The following is a 19506-nucleotide window of genomic DNA, read 5'->3' as shown; positions in this document are numbered from 1 at the left end:
AGCCCGAGGCATGGCAGATACAGGCATCAAGTTCTAAGGCGCGGAGGAAGCACCGAGAGGAGACCCTCCATGGCCATTTAGCATTTTTAATAGGTTAGTATTCTTAATAGGTTAGTCTTGTAGTGCACATATCTTCTTTATTTCATTCTTCATAACTGTTCTAAAATTTGGGCTGATATTATTAATGGGCTGCTTTTTCTGTGTCATTTACAATTAATTGTTGCTGGCTTTCCAGCAACAAACTGAACTCAGTGGTAAAGAATGGCTCAGTGGTAAAGAATCCGCCTGCATTGCAGGAGACCCGGGTTTGATCTGGAGAATGAAATGTCAACCCACTCCAATATTCGTGTCTGGCAAATCCCATGGACAGAGGAGCCTGGAGGGGTTGCAGTTCACAGGGTCACAAAGAGTCAGACATGACTTAGCAACTAAACAACAGTATGCAAGAAACTTAAACTTTGGATATTTACTTTGCAAACAAAGGTCCTTATAGTCAAAGCTATGGTTTTTCTAGTAGTCATGTATGAATGTGAGAGTTGGACCATAAGAAGGCTGAGCACCAAAGAATTGATGCTTTTGAACTGTGGTGTTGGAGAAGACTCTTGAGAGTCCCTTGGACCGCAAGGAGATCAAAGCAGTCAATCCTAAAGGAGATGAGTCCTGAATATTCATTGGAAGGACTGATGCTGAAATTGAAACTCCAATACTTTGGCCACCTGACGCGAAGAACTGACTCACTGGAAAAGACCGTGATGCTGGGAAAGATTGAAGGCAGGAGGAGAAGGGGACAACAGAGGGCGAGATGGTTGGATGGCATCACCAATTCAATGGACGTGAGTGTGAGCAAGCTCTGGGTGATGGTGAGGGACAGGGAAGCCTGGCATGTTGCAGTCCATGGGGTCACAGAGTTGGACATTACTGAGCAACTGAACAATGACATAACATACCACCTTGCTGAATTCCTATTAATTTGGTTCTTAGCCTGTGATGCTTACATTATTAAGAATGTCATTGCAAACATTTTTCTCTTTTCTGAAAATTGTTTTATTTTTTTCCTTATTGCCAAATCAAAATTGAAATATAGTGATGGCAATGAAAATATTCATGTTCATGAGAATCCCTTTAAGTTTTATCATTAAGGATTATACTGGATGTTCTAGTCCAAGAAAATATGAAAAAAGAATTCCTAGATCGATTAATCTAAATTGCCACAATTAACTTAGGAAGTTGATCTAAGAACATTGTTGTCACACGCTTTGCTATATAGAATTGCAGATAATATACTCATACATATACTGCCTTCTCCCTATCTGTGATCATATCTTTGATCATTTCTCATGTTTGTCATTGTGCTTTTACTTATTCTTTTTCTTCATTAGACTTCAAGAAGTTTCCTTCTTTTATGTGTTTTTTATTTTCAAAAAAACAGTTCTTGAAGTATCTATCATTTCTGCATTTTTTCTTTTCTAATGTATTCATTTCTGCTTTTATCTTCAGGATTCCTCAATTCATTCTTTGCTTAATTTAATTTTCACAGGCTTTTAAAAGAGAAAAAAGTGGTCTCTGTCTGTGCCTTTCATAGCTAACACCAATCTAGCTGCATCTGTAATCATGATATTAATAATCACAGGCAGGGGTCATGACAAACATGGAGACTCAGGTCTGCTGCAAACTGCCTGGTTCATATTCCAGCTCTACCTTTGCCAAATGTGTGACTTGGACAAGCAGTTTCCACATCTGTAAAATGAGGATTGTTATTATGATAAAACTTACCTCACAGGGTTAGTGTGAAGATTACTTGAGCTAATATTTGTAGAGATTTTGAAACAGGGCTTGACTCACAGTAATGGCTATGTAATACATGAATAAATTACATTCATGCAGCACTTTATTCTTCGCAAAGCATTTTCACATTACTTTTCTCCTTTAGTTATCGGGACAACCCCATGAAGCAAATAGTTCTCATCCCTACTTCATACATAATAAAACTGGAACTTCAACAAGTCAACTTGTATGAGACCAGTGAATGGAAGATCCAGGTCTTACGACCCTGTGATCAGTGTGTGACTTAAAGTCCAAATTACCTCTTTTATTTGTGGGGGCTTGGTTGGACAGAGAGAAGTCCATGTTTGGTCCAGCTTTAAGAACTGGCAACTCTTTCCAATTTTCAGCCCTTTGACTGGATGGCAAACCACCTAAGGCTAAGACCAACAGCTCAGTCAACTATCAAGAAGTTTGGGGCCTCCCAGTCCTGAACCTGTGTAGAAGCGGCAGCAGAAAAAGGCCACACGAGACCTGATCTCAGTGCAAGAGCTGTGAGCTCCAGCCCTGGCCCTGCTCCATCTTACTCCATGAGCATGAACGCTGTACTTTGCTCCGCTGTCTCTCGATTTTCTCAAATTCCGGAAGTCCGGAAAACAGTGTCTACCCACTTGCATCCAAAGGCCAGTACAGGATTCAAAATAAGCTGATGGCGGTGAAACATATGGGAAGCTTATAAAGTCTTCCACACATGCGAGACATCGTGGGTATGAAAGGTATGTGCCCTACTGCTTTCTTTGCTTACACAATGGAGAAGAGAAAAACCAGATGTGGAAACTGTTCTCAGACATCATGCCTGCCCCCAAATACTTGTGCCCAGGAAACTTCCCTCCACCAAGAGCATCATTATCTTTGCATTGGAGGGAGAAAAAAAAAAAATCTGTCCAGTTGCTGAACAGAAATCTAATTTCCAACTGGCTTTTCTTGGGCTGCCCACCACAGGTAACAGAACACAACAAAATTTTCCACAGGCACTGTTTTCCATGGCACACCCAAAACCAGCAGGAAAGAGACGGAACCAAAAATTTCCTTTGGCATCTAGCTCTTCACTACGTGAGAGCAGGGGCCACCTGGGGAAAATAGTCAAATATAGGAGGGGAGGAGACACATTCCATTCTGGATCATATTACCTGAACTGTTTCTGTACATATATATTTCTCTAGAATCTAGGAATCATCCACTGAGATCTTTTGTCAGTTTAATTTATTGTATTTAGGTTCCTTTTTCCCAACAAGAACTGAAACTACCTAGATTTTCTTGATGTTTGGCTACCTTTGATATTCCCAAGCTTGCTGAACAAGGATTGGAAGGAGATATGCACAGTCCCCTGGTTAAGGGTTTGGCAAGCCACTCCAATATTCTTGCCTGGAAAATCCCATGGAAAGAGGAGCCTGGTGTGCTATGGTCTATGGGGTTGCAAAGAGACACGACTGAGCATGCATGCACATCACAGCTGCAGGATGGGTTGGTGAGGGAGGGAGGTGCTGCCTTGACCTTTGCTCCCGATGGAATCCCCTTAGAGCTCAAGCAGGAGAGGTGGGCAGCTGGAGTCCTCCTTCCTGCAAATAAGAAAAAGAGACAGGGAGAGGTTTTCAAAGAGCTGATGAGCTTTATCCATCATGAGTTTCATCCCTCCCTTGCTGTGTGGAGGGGAAGGAGGTGAAGAGGGAGAGAATTAGGAGAAGGAGAGACAAAGAAACCCGTGCCCGGGACTTCCCTGGTGGTCCGGTGGCTAAGAATCCATGCTCCCAATGCACGGAGCCCAAGTTAGATCCCCGGTCTGGAAACTAGATCCTGCATGCCACAGTGAAGATCAAAGATCCTGCTTTACACAACTAAGACCAGGCACAGCCAAATAAAATAAAATAAAAGTGAATATTAGAAAAAAGAGAGAGAAAAAGAAATCCGTGCCCAACTCATTGTAGCAGAGAACTCTGCCTAGATTCACCATTTGAAGAGAGGGCAGCAGTGGCTTGTGGCCACCCCTGGATGCTAATGATACCCCACTCAAGCTGGAAAGGACCCCCAGAGCAAAGGGAAAATGCCCCAAAAGCTCTTCTGAAACTGAGGCTGCTCTTAACTAAATTTAGGTCATGTCCCTGATGAAGATGATATTATCAGGTTCAGGCCTCCTCAGTCCACACCAGAGCAGTGGATAGTTAAGGGCCAGCAAGACGTAGAAGGAAACTAGTGATTATCAGGTATGACTACATATCAGGCACTTGTATAGGGAGATACACATGCATGCACACATGCACATACACACAAATAAAATCTCATCCAGGATATTAGAAATTCCATGGGGGCCAAGATATTTGCCTGTTTTTTTCACTATTCTATCCCCAATGCCTTACACATAGCAAGTTCACCAGAGATACTTGAGAAATGAGGGAAAGAATCTTTACAACTCAAAGGGAGCAGAATAGTCATTGATCTTGTTTTAAGCTGGAGAAGCTATGTTTCAGAGGATGTTAAGGAGCAGACAAGCTGGGATTCAAACCCAGGTGTGTCCTGATGCCACAGCCGACATCTTTGAGGATCATAAGCCATCCTCTGACAACAGACCAGGGTGTATGCAGAGAAGTGTATGCAGTGAACTTGAAATCATGTTCTACAAAGAATCACTGAGCAAATGAGGCTTTCATCTGAGAAAAGGAACACCCCAAGCTAATAAGCTACGGAGAACCTCCTCCCATTCCTGGGCTTCTGTCTTCCTTCCTCAGTGAGATGAAGGGATTGGGCAAATAATTGGCACATGGGCCACCAATCTCCACTTTAACTCCTATGACACACATTACTCATTGATCACAGCATTCTTTCCCATGGAACTTGGATGCAGTTTCATAAATATTCTTGACAGCACTCCATGCAGCCTCACCCATTAGTTAAACCTAGAGCCTATTATACAGAGTGAAGTAAGTCAGAAAGAGAAAAGCAAATACTGTCTATTAATGCATATATGGAATCTAGAAAGATTGCACTGACGAACTTATTTGCAGGGCAGCAATGGAGATGCAGACAGAGAACAGACTTACAGACATGGGGAGTGAGGAGGGAAGAAAGGGTAGAATGGTGGAAAGAGTAGCAAGGAAGCATATATACTACCGTACGTGAAATAGATAGTGGGAATTTGCTGCATGACTCAGAGAACTCAAACCAGGGCTCTGTAACAACTGAGAGGGTGAAGTGGGGTGGGAAGTAGGAGGGACGTTCAAGAGGGAGGGGACAGATGTGTACTTATGGCTGATTCATGTAGGTGTCTGGGCTTCTCTGGTGGCTCAGCTGGTAAAGAATCTGCCTGCAATGTGGGAGACCGGGGTTCCATCCCTGGGTCGGGAAGATCTGCTGGAGAAGGGAATGGCTACCCACTCCAGTATTCTGGCCTAGAGAATTCTATGAACTGTATAGTCCATGGGTTCGCAAGGAGCTGGACACAACTGAGCAACTTTCACTTTCATGGCAGAAACCAACACAATCTTGTAAATCAATTATCCTTCAATTAAAAATAAGATTTTTAAAAAGTTGGCACGCATGGGAAAGGCTCTCTGACTTCTCCAGACTGAGTAAGCTCTAACATCCCATCACTGTGTCTATCTTGCCGTGTCTATAGGCTGGCACACTAAGATACCACGAGCAAGGAAAGTTCCCAACGTCATCTGAAAGCAGCAGCATAAGAAAGAACCAGGAAGCCTTCAGACTCCGGGGATATCCTGGACTACCTTCCAGATGGAAAATAATGTTTTAACTACAAGTCATCTAAATATTGTCAATAAAAAGACCCCCTTCTCTAAGATTAAGACAGTACCTATGACCAAGACTGTATTCCCAAGGCAAGCTAAAGTGAAAAGTTGGGACAGATTTTTGATTTGGCCTCACGGGCTGGCTTATAGTCAACATTTTCTTGAGTTACGCATACAGTAAAGATTGCCATGAAATAAAATGACACATTGAAAATAACATTATGTGAGTAGTATCATGTCTGGATTTTAGCCAAGCTCAAGCAATATAAAAAGCTGTTTTTTATGGTAGCCTCATGGCTGGGTATCTGGCTTTTAATGGTTTAGGAAGAGTAAGACACAAGATTTCATATTGATTTTTTTTCCAAGTGTACTTTTTAATAACACAAACAACCTTCAATAGTTGATGAAGTATTCCACCAATGCCATAAAAATATGAAACTTAAATTTCTTATTTAAAAACGTTAACAGTTGTTGTTCTACAGGGTCATTGGTTGCACACAACAGAAATCAGCTCCAGTTGATGTAAATAGGAAGGGAATTTATAGGAAGGCATTGAGATATTCAAGGACTGGATATACATGTTGGAAAAATAGGCACAGGAGATACTAACAGGGACTAGGAATAGCCAGGATCCTGTCCCATCACCACAAACCACCTGCTCCCAACGCCCTACACTGCTAGACTCAGTTACCCTGGACGCTCACCTTTGCATCAAACTCTTAAGTCTAGCATAGCTGCCATTAATAAAGTCTAACTTTCTTGTCTCTTCTGTCATCATCTCCAAAATAGAAGCCCAGCAGTTTCTGATTAGCCACACTTACATCTTGGCCCAGTCTCTACCAACTAGCCAATGGGGATAGAGAACACCTGTGCCTCTTTGGGCTTCTGCTCCGACAAGACAGTGTTCAGAAGCTGGGCAGCCTAAATGACTAAAGCCTACAGCATCTGCTAAAATAAAATGCCCAGAAAGAATAAAAAATGAATATCCTGTCAGTGAAATATCCCAATAACCAATAACTATAATTTATTGAGCAGCTACTTTCTTCCAGGCAAAGAGTCAGACATAGCTGAGCATGCACACAAGCGAGCAAAAAAATGTATTACGTACTAGATATAATCCTCCTTATCTCGTTTACATAACAACTCTAATGAGACAAACATCAGCATCCTCATGGTTAGGGCAAGGAATGAGTCATCTGTCCAGGGTCACACAGCTTGTCAACACCAGAGCCAGAATTCAGTGGAAGTCTGTCACATGCCCCTCACCACTACACCGCACCGCTTCTCTGTGAACATTGCCAGGTGGCCTGGATCAGGGCCACCTTGAGTTCTTACTACATACAGATAAACCATCATCATAGGCATCATAGGGTGCATTTCATGTAGCAAAGCTCACGTCCACCTCTAACTACAATATGGAGGGTAATGAAATACTTGCAATAGACAAATACTAGCTAAGTCATGTGATGAAAATTCCTCAAGGGCAAAGACTATGTCTTTCTTGCTCAACTTATCTCTCAGTGCTTCACAGTGCTTGGCCCCTAGAGAGCTCTTGGTAAATATTTGATAGGTGGATAAAAATAACTAGTATTCATTAAGCCCTTACCATGAGCCAAGCACTCTGGCAAGCCCTCAAGAGAAAAGTACTATCAAGATCTCCACTGTGGATGCTGCAGCTTAGCCAGGGTCTTTGCCGAGGATCACAGGCAGGTGAGGAGGCAGAGTTAGAGTACAAACTCTGCAGCCTGCACCTTACTTATGCCAGGGGTTCAACTCCAGGTTGACTTCCCTCCGGCGACCATGCAGGGTACAGCAATCAGGGCTTCACATTTGCACCTCACGGCTTCCCTAGGGGAGAGAGGTCATCCCTTTCAATGCCTCTGTGTCTTAAGAGAGATGTATGTCTTTCCTAGAATGCCCCCCCACCCTGCCATGGACCCCCCCTTTACCATCTATAGGAACTGGTCCAAGAAAATGAAAGTGTTAGCCCCTCAGTCGTGTCCGACTCTTTGTGACCCCCATGGACTGTAGCCCACCAGGCTCCTCTGTCCAAGGGATTCTCCAGGCAATAATACTGGAGTGGGCTGCCATGCCCTCCTCTGGGGGCTCTTCCTGACCCAGGGATCCAATCCGGGCCTCTGTCATTGCAGGCAGATTCTTTACCATCTGAGCCACCAGGGATGCCTATAATTGGTCCTGCCCATTCCTAATTCCTAATTGGACTTCCCTGGTGGCTCAGACGTTAAAAGCGTCTGTCTACAATGTGAGAGACCCGGGTTCTATCCCTGGGTGGGGAAGATCCCTTGGAGAAGGCAATGGCAACCCACTCCAGTACTCTTACCTGGAAAATCCTGTGGACGAAGGAGCCTGGTGGGCTGCAGTCCATGGGGTCGCAAAGAGTCAGACACGCCTGAGCGACTTCACTTTCTTTCTATTCCTAATGGAGCCCTGTCGCCAACATGAATATGTGAGTTGATTGTCTCCAAAGTTACAGGTCAAACCAGGTCTGGGGAAGTATAAGGGGGTGGCAGGTAATCTTAACAGCGTCAAGCCCTGCATCTGGAGGTAGGCTGAACTTCCCCTGGAGCATGTGAACTATTGGATAGATGCCTGAAAGTAAACTGGTGGACACTCAGGAAGGGGTAATGGGCAGGGTGGATGCTCCACAGGCAACTGACTGTGTCCACTGTAACTCTTCCTTAATCTAGGACTGCTCCCCACAACTCTAGGAACAAAGTCCAAATGCCTTGGCAATGCAACGTCCATCGCCATTCACCTTTGACGTGCCTTTCCAGGCTCACCTCCAGCCACTCTCTGTCCCAGGTCCTAGCCTCTTAGAACTATTCACTCTTCTCCGAGGGTGTGGCTTTGCTAATCCACTCCCTTGCTTTTTGCCTGTCCCATCCTGCGCCTGGAAAGCTAGTAAGAATGGCGACTCAGGCGTTTCTCAGCACCTCCCGCCTTGCTCCACCAGCCAACGTGCGGCCAGAGCTGCAGTTCCCCAGTATCTCCATCGGGGCGCGATGAAGGGTACGCACAGATCCTCCTCCATCCCTGCGCTGGAGACCCCCGCCCCCATCCCCGACCCTACCCCCACCCCCGGGAGGAGAGGCAGAGCCAGTGTTCCGAAAGCAGGTAGTGTGACTCTAAAAACAAAAGAGATAAAGATTATAGATCAATTATACCTCAATAATAGTTATTTTTTAATTTTTAAAAAACAAAGAAAAAAGAGTGAATGAATCCTAATGTAATATATTCTCTGAGCTCCCAAGCATTTCCTCCCCAACCCTTATCACAGTTCAAATTACATACCCAGTGATGAAATCATTCGCGTGGGATCTATGGCCCCATAAAAATATAAGCTCTGTGGGGTCAGGGACCATGTCTGTTGTTCACTAGCACCTAACACAGGTGTCTAACACATTCCATGGGTTTAATAAATATCTTTTGAATGAATACAACAGCCAGGGATTTAAGAGCTGCCTAAAATCTACACGCACTTTTGTTGTTGTTGTTGTTTTCTTCATCATATCTATTTCCTTCGTCAAGGAAATAATATGGCTCACAGGAACAGAGAAGAAATCTAGGCTTCATTCCAGACATCTCTTCACAGCTTCAGTTGCTGGAAAGAGGCAAAAAACCCAAGTCACATGACCTTATATTTAGAATATTAATTTTCCCTAGGTCATACAGAAACAGCGATATTCTCCTTAATGAAATGCTCTTGTACTAATTTCTATTTGTATGCAAAAGACGTCATCGGTTTAACACACGGAGACAATCTCCCCTGCTCGCACACACCCATATCTGCATAGCAGAAGAAGAGAAAAAGCTTCTGATTTATTATACATAAACAAAATGAACGAGATAACATTTTATTAGTTAGAAACCATTACAAAAACAGCAAGAAAATGAGACAATACAAGTGGAAGATGCCCTTATCAATAAATCCTCGGAAGTGTAGGACCCCGTGCATGTTGCCATAATAAAAAAGATAATTAAAAGTATCGAATGGCAGAGCTGTATCATTCCATCGAGAAAGCTGCCTCTCAACAATAGGAAACATCAGGGCAGTGATGGTCTGTGCGTCTCTAACTTTGGTGGAAAAGAAAGGCGTTTGAGATTCAAGTTGTTTCAGCAAATGTGAAAAGAATCCATTTTTAGGTTGCGTCATATTGAAATCATGCAAATCCAAGCAAGAAATGGCTCCCCTTTAAAGTCAGCATGGTTTTTAAGTCTTGTTTCTAGTGGTGAGCAGTAAACAGCATGATGAAATTAGCCATGTCCAGCCTATCAATTAAGGTTGATACTATAACTAGGTGAGAAAGACAGTTCCGTTCCTCTTTTTTACAAGACAGTCTTGGTTTTTCTTCCCTTGACGGAGAATCTTCATTTCATCCTAGAAAATCCTTATAACACGTTGCAAATACTTTTTATATAAAAGCATCACAGGGAAACACAGAGACTTCAGAGGGATTTTTTCATTTCCCAGAGAGCCATAGTCAGTTTTTAGCAAGTAAATTGTGTCCCTACCATTCCACTCCCTCCAGGTCAAGGCTTCCCCTCCCCCATCCCAGGCAGTTTAATATAAGTCACTGCCTGGGCTTTGTTCTATGGAATAACATTTTCTCCTGGGAGTCGGTTCATGCAAAATGCTCCCCACCGAGAGACTGGAAATTTTTCCATAAGACATTCTTTCAGCAGCTGGACCCTGGAGGAAACCTGATCGGAATGCTTAAAGTCTTGACTTGCCAGTTCTCCTTAACTCTCCCCGAATTTCTCTGAAAAAAAAAAAAAACTAAATCACATATTTAAGGTTTATGACACCTGGTGACAATAGACCCAATGAGATGTCTAATTTAGAAGGAAGACTGAAAATGCGTAGATAATTCCCCATACTTCTGCTACTCTATACTGCTTTCTCTTCTTATTCTGGTTCAGAGTCACTCCATAAGTCCCTAGATGGCTCAATTCAGAAACTTTTTTTTAAAACAACTGCCAGATACTCAGTAAGTTACGTGAAGCCAAGTGGCAGTTTTTTCACAGCATTTTTCTAAACTCAGATGCATTTTCTGTAGTTCAAGTGACATAGATTTACCACCAAATCATACATGCGTTCCTAAATGGCATAGATCATGAGAAAGCTTAGTTGTGGTTTCTTTATAACAAGTCATAAAGCAATTGTAACTGTTGTTGTTTAGTCTCTAAATTGCTTCCAACTCTTTTGCCACCTCATGGATTGTAGTCCACCAGGCTCCTTTTTCCATGGGATTTCCCAGACACGAATACTGGAGTGGGTTCCCATTTCTTCTTTCAGGGGATCTTCCTGACCCAGGGATTGGAACCTGAGCCTCCTGCATTGGCAGGCAGGTTCTTTACCGCTGAACCACCAGGGAAGCCCCCGACTTTGTAACACACACGTATACATAGAATAGAATTACTCCTGTATTATGATGCAGTATCTATGTAATTGCCAACATCCGTTGGATCATAGAAAAAGCAAGAGAATTCCAGAAAAACATCTACTTCTGCTTCATTGACTATGCTAAAGCCTATGGCTGAGTGGATCACAACAAACTGTGGAAAATACTTAAAGAGATGGGAATACCAGACCACTTTACTTGCTTCCCGAGAAATCTGTATGCACATCAGGAAACCACAGTTAGAACCGGACACGGAATAACAGACTGGTTCCAAATTGGGAAAGGAGTACGTCAAGGCTGTGTATTGTCACCATGCTTATTTAACTTATATGCAGAGTACATCATGAGAAACACTGGGCTGGATGAAGCACAAGCTGGAATCAAGATTGCTGGGAGAAATATCAATAACCTCAGATATGCAGATGACACTACCCTTATGGCAGAAAGCAAAGAGGAACTAAAGAGACTCTTGATGAAAGTGAAGGAGGAGAGTGAAAAAGCTGGCTTAAAGCTCAACATTCAAAAAACTAAGATCATGGCATCTGATCCCATCAATTCATGGCTAATAGATGGGGAAATGATAGAAACTGTGACAGACTTTATTCTCTTGGGCTCCAAAATCACTGCAGATGGTGACTGCAGCCACAAAATTAAAAGACACTTGTCCCTTGGAAGAAAAGCTATGACAAACCTAAAAGACATATTAAAAAACAAGACATTCCTTTGCTGACATAGGTCCATATAATCAAAGCTATGATTTTTCCAGTAGTCATGAATGTGAGAGTTGGACCATAAAGAAGGCTGAGTGCCAAAGAATTGATGTTTTGAGCTGTGGTGTTGGAGAAAACTAGAGAGTACCTTGGACTGCAAGGAGATCCAACCAGTCAATCCTAAAGGAAATCAATCCTGAATAATCATTGGAAGGACTGATGCTGAAGCTGAAGCTCCAATACTTTGGCCACTTGATGTGAAGAACTGACTCATTGGAAAAGACCCTGATGCTGGGAAATTGAAGGCAGGAGGAGAAGGGGACAGAGGATGAGATGGTTGGATGGCGTCACTGGCTCAATGGACGAGTTTGAGCAAACTCTGGGAGATGGTGAAGAACTGGGGAGCCTGGCGTGCTGCAGTCAATCAGATCGCCAAGAGTCGGACACAACTGAGCCACTGAACAACAACAACAGCAATCTATGTAACAGATAATGTAACATAAGGTAGTGTGTGTGTGTGCATGTATCTCTCTCTCTTTTTTTTTTTTTTTTAAAGTTGATGATCATGGAAACCTGGAAAGTAGCCTTAGAAGATTTGAAAAGCCTTTGCTTTCCCCTTCTCTTTACCAGGGCTTCCCTGGTAGCTCAGCTGGTAAAGAATCTGGCTACAATGCAGGAGACCCTGGTTCGATTCCTGGGTCGGGAAGATCCCCTGGAGAAAGGATAGGCTACCCACACCAATATTCTTGGGCTTCCCTGGTGGCTCAGATGGTGAAGAATCCACTTGCAATGTGGGAGACTTGGGTTCAGTCCCTAGGTTGGGAAGATCCCTTGGAGGAGGACATGACAGCCCACTCCAGAATTCTTTTGTGGAGAATCCTCAGGGACAGAAAAGCCTGGCAGGCTACAGCCCATGGAGTCGCAAAGAGTCAGACATGACTGAGTGACTAAGCACAGCACAGCATCTTTACCAAGGGCTTCCCAGGTGACTCAGTGAGTCCATCTGCCAGTGCAGGAGATGCAGGTTCCATCCCTGAGTTGGGAAGATCCCCTGCAGAAGGAAACGTCAACCCACTCCAGTATTCTCGTGGAGGAAGTCCCATGGACAGAGGAGCCTGGTGGGTTACTGCCCACAGGGTAAAAAAGAGTCAGACAAGATTGAACACGCACACATGCATCACCTTTTACCAGATGATGACGGCAGAAATCCAACATTTCACCCAAGGCAGCGCCCATCTTACAATAGACCTAGACAGAGCAGAGAAGAACTGGCTGACTTGAGACGTCACCTGCTTGATGGCCAAGGCGCAGAGGCTTGACGGTCCTGGGCTAGGCATTTTGTCATCTTTTCTCTTTATTGAGAGCGTTGCTATCTAGCTTTTGAAAGGTGCACTTAAATACACTTTACTAAATAGTATATAGACTTGGCACAATGGATGCCTGTATAAAAACCCTGTGAAAAATTTCAAAGTTTGCAAACTGGAAAAATAAGTGAGTGGCTCATTTAATTTATTTTAATCAGTTACATCAAGAAAATGCAATTCTATTGAAGGGAAACCTTTGCAGAAGCAGAGAGCAATTATGTTTTGCGTGCAGAGTACTCTTTTTAAAAAAGACCATGTGTGCAGCGTGAAAAAAAGCTTAGTGATGTCAATCATCTTGATTTCAAATTCCTTCAGTGCAGTTCTTAAACAGTGCAAAAATTATAGAACGCAAAATCTATTTCTCTCAAGATTCTGTGCAGCTGTTTTCTGCAGTTCTTGAACACTCTTGATAGAACTGTGCTTCCAAAGGTACTGGTTTGTAAAAGTAAAAATTACTACAGTAGTACTCTTAGCTTTGTTTAAAATAGATATTTTCGCATGATATCCTGAAGAGAGTAACTCACCAGAGGCCCCTTGATCAGGTTAAACTTTGACTAAAGTAATGGGATTCCCCTTAATAATTAACATCAACTTACACAAAAGAGTAGCTTAAAAGTTAAGAAATAGATGGCAGCCTATTTAAAGGGAATTTGTTAAATTGTTGAAGATGTATGTGAGAGGCAGGTAAGAACATTTTGCAGGAAGCACCACATTTCTAAAGACACATCAAAATGCTGTCCCTCGAGAGAACGGAGATCTCGGCTTTCACAGATTCGGGCAGTTTTAAAACGAAGTGAAAACAATCCTGTTTCCCTACCACCTAATGCAAGTAAATCAACTGTGAGCTCAATACTGAGTTGAAATCTCTTAAGATACAGTGACTTATAACCTGTCCAGATATGATTAACAAAGATCTGTGATTAAAGACGGGAATATAGATGGCTTGTGACAGGCGAATCTCTCTAGCTTCAGGGTGCACATTTCCAGTGTTTCCTATATTCTTAGACGTGGGTCATTTTCCGGTTTGTAATGTGGAAACTTGTGCAGATTTCATTATTATTAGCAATTCCACCAGCAGGTTGAAACTTGGAACAAATACTTCAGGTCTCCTAGAAGAAATGAATAACCTCAAAGTCCAATGTCAGTTTCATAATACAGGCAGCCTCCAGCTTAGAAAAGGACTGCACTCCAGAAGTTCGCTGGGAAGCTGAGTTAGCATTCAGAGCACATTCTCCCACTGAAACAGTTTCATCATCGTAGCTGCTCTCCTAAGTGAGCAAAGAATTCCATTTAACTCATCATGACTCAAAAGAAGGTGTTAATACTATCGTAGCATTATTTTATTATTTTAGTTTCTGTTATTATTTCATTTCTTTTTTTTTTTTTTTTGGCTGTGCTACACAGCATGGGGGGTCTTACTTTCCCAACCATGGATTGAACTTGCTTTCCCTCCCTGCATTGGGAGCTTGGAGTTTTTACCACTGGGCCACCAGAGAAGTCCCTAAAGTAGTATTATTTTAAATATATCATTCGACCACTTATGATACTATAATTGTGAAGGAATATATTTTAAATTAAACCAGTAGATATCTCCACTCTATTTCCCTAAAGGGTTAACAAATCCACTTGGGCTTCTCTGGTGGCTCAGACGGTAAAGAATCTGCCTGCCAACTCAGGAGACCCAGGTTCGATCCCTGGATAAGGAAGATCCCCTGGAGAAGGGTATGGCAAACCACTCCAGTATTCCTACCTGGAGAAGTCCATGGAAAGAGGACCCTGGCAGGCTACTGTCCAGAGGGTCACAAAGAGTCAGACACGACTGAGTGACTAGCACACACACAACACATCTACTTGGGTCCTAGGGCCATGTTGACCCGTGGTGATTCTGCCATTGAAGAATAACAGAAACATTTAGAAAATGTCATTCATTGCCCATTTATTTTGTATTAGAGAACACAATGATTGTACACCTGACCACTCATTAGCTGTGTGACCTTGAGCAATTTGCTGACTCTCTCTGACCCTCAGAGAGCTGTAGGGAAAATAAACAAGGTAATTTTTCTTGTCTATAATTTTTCTTTGCTAGTCCAGTTTCCACACCTCCAGGATCCCCTGTCCTTCACCATCTCCTGGAGTTTGCTCAAACTCATGTCCATTGAGTCAGTGATGCCTTCCAACCACCTCATCCTCTTTTGCCCCCTTCTCCTCCTGCCCTCAATCTTTCCCAGCATCAGGGTCTTTTTCAATGAGTGGACTCTCTGCATCAGGTGGCCAAAGTACTGGAGCTTCAGCTTCACCGTCAGTCCTTTCAATGACTATTCAGCGTTGATCTCCTTTGGGATTGACTGGTTTGATCTCCTTGCATTTAAAGGACTCTCAACAGTCTTCTCCAGCATCACAATTTGAAAGGATCAATTCTTTGGCTCTCAGCCTTCTTTTATGGTTCAACTCTCATTTCTGTGCATGACTCCTGGAAACATCATAGGTTTGACTACACAGATCTTTGTTGACAAAGTGATGTCTCTGCTTTCTAACGTCTGACGGGTATCTCTACGTATATCCTAGTGGTTCTCATTGGAGGGAAGGAAGGGGATTTAGCTTGCCTGCATCACCCACAGGACATTTGGCCATGTCTTGAGATGTTTTTGGTTCTCATCACACTCCAGTTATTCTTGCCTGGAAAATTCCATGGACAGAGGAGCCTGGCGGGCTACAGTCCATAGGGTTGCAAAGAGTCAGACACGACTTAGTAGCTGAACAACAAGAACGAATGGAACATAATGCCTGACATACAATAGGTACCCAATATGAGGTTGCTATTTTCATAAAGGTGACAACTCACATGAGAACCAGCCAGGACAGGGAACCCGGCATAACAACTTGTTCCCAGTGCTCATGGGTGGGATGCCATCTTCATAGGAATTATGTAACAATTAGCTTCCCTGGTGGCTCAGAGGGTAAAGTGTCTGCCTGCAATGCGGGAGACCTGGGTTCGATCCTTGGGTTTGGAAGATCCCCTGGAGAAGGAAATGGCAACCCACTCCAATACTCTTGCCTGGAAAATCCCATGGACGGAGAAGCCTGGTAGGCTGCAGTCTGTGGGGTCGCAAAGAGTTGGGCTATGACTGAGAGACTTCTTTAATTTTTTAGCTCCTTACAACACACATCTGTGCCCTCTGCTGTGTTTTCAGTCCTTCCCACATTTCGATTGGTCCTTGGAGAAAAATGTACATCCAAAAGGTAATGCCATTTTTGTCCAGAATCTGCAGTTTTTTCTGGTTCACAAGAAACTGGTTGACAGGAGACTGAATAATTAAAAGAAAAAGGTACAAATTTTGTACAGAATCACTGTCTTTCATTGAAAAACAACTACCAATCTATCCACATGAGCCAAGATGGCAATTTAAATTTGCTTCCTAAAGTGAGGTTTAGGGTTTTAAAAGTATCGCATTTATACTCCGTATTTTTCCTTTCAGTTCTTGTTCTTTTGGATCATAATGTGGAAGTGGATAGGGGGTACTGACTGCATCCTAAACTTCCTGAAACAACAGTTGAACATTGCTTTCTTTGTTTTTGATGTTGTCCCTTTCCCCATAGGTAGGTTAAAAAATATATATCTCTGTCTATGTGTCTCTATACCATTCAACCAACTCCAAATATTTATGACATTTCTGGATTTCACAATTCTATAGCTTTAAGGGCATAAGCTTCACAGTATTTTCACTCTCTTAACAGTTTGTGCATTTTCATTCCTCTGTAAGGTATGAATATATTACACTAAGAGATATTATATAAATGAGACCATTATTCAAAATGAGAATCTTCTCTACTAACAGCATCACTATTTGTAGCACATAAGACTAAATAAATGTCTCCCATGAGTGACTAAATGCAAAATAAAAAGTAACCACTCAGCTTTAATAGTTTAAAAAATGCTATTAAACATAATGGCTTCTTGACATTCAAGTAGCACTATGTTTTAAGTGATCTTCATTTTTTAAGAACTACTTTATTTTTATTTAAAATATTGATGGCAAATCAAGTTCTCCAGAGTCAGGAGCCAGAGAGGAGAAACTTTCTTAAGAAAATAAATGTTCATGGACTCTAGAGTTCCAAGGTGTTATTTTTTTTAACTTTGCTTTTGTTTGGTTTCTTTTTGGTGTTCTCCTGAGGCTATATAATAACATCATATAAATGAACAACTTGAAAAACTGACTGAGCAATCTTATTTCTGGAGATTTTCTTCAATGTCTGCTGATATGTACTTTTGACCACATCCTGCCTTCCTCTCTTTAACCTTTAGGGGGAGCTCTCATCTCTATCCGGGACCCCCGAAGAACAACATGGCCTCCTGGGACCACCAGAGAATGAAATAGTCCTGAAAGAGAGAAGACAGGCAGATGAGGAAGGAGGGGGAAGTGGAGCCTTCAAAGGATGTTGTGACCCCTTTCCTTTCGTATCCCTTGCTAATCCAGAAGACTAGCCCTGAAATTAAGCTCTAAGGGAAAAGAAGGCAAGGAGAAAGTGGCAGGTACCCCCAGAACCACTTTTAGCCTGGAGCTATGTGAAGAGCACCCTTCAAGATCTGGCTCTTGTCTCACCCAAGTTGATCAAATTAAAAGGAGGAAACTCTAGCTAGGATTAGTGGGCATGGAACTGACATTCCTTGTGCTGTATTGTAGGAATGTGGGGGTACTTACCCAGGCAAGGATTTGTTGGGGGGTGGGGGATGAGGGAGAAAAGGCACAGGCATAGTTCCCAAATGAGTTGTTGTTGCTCAGTCACTAAGCCATGTCAGACTCTTTGTGACCACATGGACTGCAGCACACCAGGCTCCCCTGTCCTTCACTGTCTCCCGGAGTTTGCTCAAATTCATGTCCATTGAGTTGGTGATGCTATCCAACCATCCCATCCTCTGCCATCCTTTTCTCCTTTTGCCTTGCATCTTTCCCAGCATCAGAGTCTTTTTCCAACGAGCCAGCTCTTTCATCATGTGGCCAAAGTGCTGGAGCTTCAGCTTCAGCATCAGTCCTTCCAATGAATATTTAGGGTTGATTTTCTTTAGGATGGATGGATTGGTTGGATCTCCTTGCAGTCCAAGGTACTCTCAAGAGTCTTCTTAAGCACCACAGCTCGAAAGTATCAATTCTTTGGCCTTTAGCCTTCTTTATGGTCCAATTCTCACATCCACACATGACTACTGGAAAAACCATAGCTTTGACTATACATATAAATGAGTAATATACTTAGGTGATTATAGAATGATGCCAGAGCAAAGCCCCTAACCTCTGCCTGCTCAACCCTAAGCTCTCTGAGGGCAGGGCCTGGGTCTGTCTTATTCCTGACTATGTTCCCAGTCTCTACAATAGTTTTTAGCACACAGCAGAAAGGCATCCCACCAACCATCCATATACCACAGGAAAACATGACCAATACTTGCTTAAAGACTTCGAGCAACTCATCTAGCTTTCCTGCATTTTACTTTCCTTATTATCAAAAATGTAAGAGATGAATTAAATGATTCTTCTGGCAACTTATAGCCCCATGAAGCTACAAAAATATGCCCCTAAGTTAGGGAGTTTGGAATGGACATGTACACTCTACTGTATTTAAAATGGCTAACCCAGAAGGTCCTACTGTGTAGCACAGGGAACTCTACTCACTGCTGTGTGGCAGCCTGGATGGGAGGGGATTTGGAGGAGAATGAATACATGTGTGTGTCTGGCAGAGTCCCTCTGCTGTGCACCCGAAACTATCACAACATTGTTAATCGACTATACTCCAAGATAAAATAAAAAGTTTTTTTTTTAATTTGCTCCTAAGATTTAAGCATTTGTTGCTATTGTTCAGGTGCTCAGCCATGTCCAGCTCTTTGAGACCCAGTGACTGTAGCAAGCCAGGCTTCCCTGTCCTTGCTCAGTCATGTCCACCCCTTTGAAACCTCCTGGACTGCAGCATGCCGGCTTCCCTGTCCTTCACCATTTTACTATGAAAAACATAGCAATCACAAAATCTACAGACGTGTGTACAGAGATATGACAACCAGCCCCCTGTTTCTTAATACATCACTTGGAGTTGCAGTTGGGAAAAATAAACAATGTGCAAGTATTTGTCAAATTACATATTTCTCTCCTGTTTAGTGCAGTACCTAGGTCCACCCGCTATACCATGAAAGAGATCTGCATTCTAGCTGCCATCCACGTGGGGGTATTTTCATCTGGCTGGGGTCAGCAGCATTATTTGTCTGGAATTCTCAAAGATTTCATTCCTGGCTTAATGAACAGCCATATTCAATAGTGTGCCACAGGAAAACATTGCCAAACCATGAAAGTCCCATGGAGAGCAAGCCCTCTTTGAGTGGCATGGCAGTATAGCCAAATGTGCACAGGTTTTGGAGTCCGATCTGCCACAGTGTGAACTCTGATGGAATACGTGACCTCTTTGACTA

General features: G+C 42.8%; 1 long non-coding RNA gene across 1 annotated transcript; it reads right to left on the bottom strand.

The window, feature by feature from the left end:
• Positions 1–9420: 9420 nt before the first annotated feature.
• LOC145521219 (uncharacterized) lies at positions 9421–17818 on the bottom strand. Its single transcript, XR_014065242.1, has 3 exons — positions 17759–17818; positions 17275–17436; positions 9421–10342 (listed from the first exon to the last, which is right to left on the bottom strand). It is a non-coding gene; the product is annotated as an uncharacterized LOC145521219 (long non-coding RNA).
• Positions 17819–19506: the final 1688 nt, after the last annotated feature.

The sequence above is a fragment of the Giraffa tippelskirchi genome, chromosome 1 (genome assembly GCF_054371585.1).
Source record: "Giraffa tippelskirchi isolate mGirTip1 chromosome 1, T2T-mGirTip1v1.2.pri, whole genome shotgun sequence".
NCBI classification, from domain to species: domain Eukaryota; kingdom Metazoa; phylum Chordata; class Mammalia; order Artiodactyla; family Giraffidae; genus Giraffa; species Giraffa tippelskirchi.
This window is presented reverse-complemented; position numbering and strand designations above follow the sequence as displayed.